Source organism: Anabrus simplex, chromosome 3, assembly GCF_040414725.1.
Source record: "Anabrus simplex isolate iqAnaSimp1 chromosome 3, ASM4041472v1, whole genome shotgun sequence".
NCBI lineage: Eukaryota > Metazoa > Arthropoda > Insecta > Orthoptera > Tettigoniidae > Anabrus > Anabrus simplex.
In genome coordinates, this window is record NC_090267.1 from 127,617,271 (window position 1) to 127,621,114 (window position 3,844).

General features: G+C 37.7%; 1 non-coding gene across 1 annotated transcript; it reads left to right on the plus strand.

Moving 5' to 3' along the window:
* Positions 1 to 3,525: 3,525 nt before the first annotated feature.
* On the plus strand, positions 3,526 to 3,598 carry TRNAK-CUU (transfer RNA lysine (anticodon CUU)). Its single transcript has one exon. It is a non-coding gene; the product is annotated as a tRNA-Lys (tRNA).
* Positions 3,599 to 3,844: the final 246 nt, after the last annotated feature.

Consider the following 3,844-nt stretch of genomic DNA (forward strand, 5'->3'; position numbering starts at 1 on the left):
AACCAAATCAGTCACCAGAGAACTTTTAAAAGCCAACATCGTAAGACATTAAGTGTCGACTTGTCTTCATTCAACCTTGCAAAATTCCGGCTACCTCTGCCAGGTCTGACCCGTGATATTGAGATCGGCTGATACTAGTAATGACCCACAAAGGGAGCTAAGTAAATAAATAAATAAATAAATAAATAAATAAATAAATAAATAAATATCAACGGATTTAATAAGCTCCCTCTGTGGATCAGTGGTAGAGTGTCTGCCTACATATCCAAAGATTGCGGGTGCGAACCCGGCAGAGGTAATATGATTTGTAAGGGCAAAGAGTCCTTTCGACACTCCACATCGTAGGATGTCTGTATGTAAAAGATTTTCGGTAACATTTGGTGTTTACCCGCAAAATTCATTTAAACTCAGTCATAAACATTTCATTTTTTTTTTTTTCTGGCCTATCCTTTAGGACACGGTGTCGTTGTTCCATCTCGCCTAACCACATTTTCACTGCGTGTTGATTCTTGCATCATGTCTGCAATTGATATTGACTTACATTGTAAAACCAGAATTCTCGTTATGAACCCAGTAAAGTACACTAAATAATGAATGAAGTATAAAACATATAAGCATATTGCAACTACTCACCTAATTCGAACCAATAATTCACATAAACATTACAGGTTTCCTGTTCGTTGAAAACTGAATGTTTTGATTTTATTTAACTACGAAAGCAATGGTGCCAACTGGAAAACACGTATTATTCATTAAAATAAAGCAAATAGTTAATAATTCAATTTATAATAAAGTATGGTAATAGGATATCAAACACATGGACAAGGGTCACTTTGGAACTCAGTAGTGCAGCTTGCTTACCCGCGCAATGGGGCAAGCAACCGTTTGTTACTGTATATTATTATGTCTGCCATGTTGGATTTCTGGCATTGGACAAGGGTCACCTTGGAACTGCATAGGATATTCAAATGCAATTTTCGAGGGTTTTGGGCCGTATTGGTTCTGTAAGACAAGTATCAATCAGTAGATGATGCATAGACGAAGCCATTGACACTATGACATGAATTTTTCATATAGGTGGAAAGGAACCTTCTGGAAATGGATGCCTCAGTTGCTATTTATAATTATATTGTAGGCATAGTTTATTTTTATTTTGCGTTCACATGGTAGATTTAGTCAATATTTTTATTTTTTGTGACGGGAACATATATTTAGGCAGAAAGCTTGTAATGTTCTTCAATAAACTTACAAACTTATTTACAATTATATTGATGGTTATTCATCGATATTTACAATAGAATGCTGCAGTTACGGTTGGTGTTCCAAGATCATTGGACACAGTGATTGTTGTTTACAATATAGTTATATACAGAATTTTGATTACACTATAGTCACATATAGGACACAAGTCTCTCCCTTTGTTTGAATGACAGAGTGACAACAGGATCCTGGGATTTTTCCTGGCCGAATTAACTAAGTGGAATGAGGGTTGTGTCTTGATTGCGAACAGTCCAGATTGCGAACTAGGCCAAAACCGTCCAGAGTCCGAACAACTAAATATACCCTGTCCAGATTGCGAACAAGAGATTAGTGTTGACGTGAGATACATAAACAGATACAGTTTTCAAAACAGTCTCATATGTAATTTCTGTTCTAGTAGTATTAAGATTAACTGGTACATTGGGATGTTTTAGATAACCTAACCATATTTTTAACAATACTTTTCTTATTGAAAATGTTTAATAATTTACTTTGAGGTAATCTTACCATTTAGAATATTATCTTTCTTGTTATATAACATAACTAGAGGGATAGTTGTTAATGGTGGATTAGTGAGAGTTCTATTATTAACAGGTTATTATTATTATTATTATTATTATTATTATTATTATTATTATTATTATTATTATTATTATTATGTCCGACTCGTTGGCTGAACGGTCAGCGTACTGGCCTTCGGTTCAGAGGGTTCCGGGTTCGATTCCCGGCCGGGTCGGGGATTTTAACCTTAATTGGTTAATTCCAATGGCACGGGGGCTGGGTGTATGTGTTGTCTTCGTCATCATTTCATCCCCATCACGACGCTCAGGTCACCTACGGGTGTCAAATAGAAAGACCTGCACCTGGCGAGTCGAACCCGTTCTGGGATATCCCGGCACTAAAAGCCATACGACATTTCATTTCATTATTATTATTATTTCTTTTTTGCTAGTGGCTTTACTTTGCACAGACACAGATGGGTCATATGGCGACGATGGGATAGGAAAGGCCTAGGAGTTGGAAGGAAGTGGCCGTGGCCTTAATTAAGGTACAGCCTGATGTGAAAATAGGAAAACACGGAAAGCATCTTCAGAGCTGCCTACAGGGGGATTCGAACCGATATTATTATTATTATTATTCCAATGAAAGACGAGGCATTGGCCTTTAGAATATTATTATTATTATTATTATTATTATTATTATTATTATTATTATTATTATTATTATTATTATTATTATTATTCAAAATAATACGAGGAAAACGGCTAAATAAAACAGTTTTTAAAAACAATGCAGTATGTACTGAATCTGGAGTAGTGCTGAAGCTGATGAGGAAAGTCGTAAATGTAGATTTGTGAATACTGACTGTAAAAATATCATTTATTTTAGGTGACGGGATTGTTATATGTTACGTTAATTTAGAATGACAAGGCCTGACGGCCGCTTTTTTTATTGCCAGAGCTGGTTTGTGAATAAATTCAAATCTCCCTGGTAATAATTAAAGCGGCTTTCTAAAGAACTTCAGAAGACTGTACGTGCCTCTAATGATGCATACTGTTGCCACAATCCACCTAGATAAGCAGCGTGACATATATGAAATGATATATTCTTGCTCATTATAATCTCGCTCAAGCTCCTCTACTTTATGCCTGACCGCAAACTCAAATCATCCCCTTCAGGTACCCACTTGTTCGCAATCTGGACTCAGGTGTGTCAAACCGAAATCATCCCCTTCAAGTACCCACTTGTTCGCAATCTGGACGGTTCGCAATCTAGACTGCTCGCAATCAGGACGACACCGGAATGAGATGCTGTTGATCTGGCTGGAATATCAGTGTACCAGTGATTGTGTGAAAAGTGGGCTCAGTGAAACTTCTACTCAACATCGGAATGTTGTGAATATTCCGCTCAGATGGAATGTTGTGCTCCTGCAGTGCACCTCAGGATGTCTCGCTGCTCTGGAAGTACCATAGATATTTTGTGTAGTGTAGTGGTGCGGGTCTCTCACATTGCCAACCAACTGCTCAGGGACACGGTCTTGTGACCTTGAGCTAAGAGGAGAAGCCAGTTGCGCTACCCCTCCAGTTCGATTAATCAAAACACATTCTATATTACTTATGGGGAAGGAGTTCATTAATATGGAAGCATTCTCTACTGAGCAATACCGTAACAGAATGAGCGCAAAGAATGTAAACATTGGCAAGTGTTCAAGAATCACAGTCAGCTTGCGGCGTAACAGCAGTCTCATATGACACGTACCGCCGTGCCCGGCTAGCTCAGTCGGTAGAGCATGAGACTCTTAATCTCAGGGTCGTGGGTTCGAGCCCCACGTTGGGCGGTTGTTTTTAAGTCACATAGAAAGTTCAGATGTGATATCTGAATGCTGTTTCTCAGTTTGTTCCTCCAAGATACGAGGGGTTTTGGAGAATATTTCCTTATATCTCGTTATATATAGCCTACATTTCGTTTATGTTCGTTAAACTAGTCAAGGAAATTATATTATAATAATAATAATAATAATAATAAATTCCTTCCTATTTAGTTTAGAATCCTCAGTGGTGGTGGTGGTTATTGTTTTAAGCGG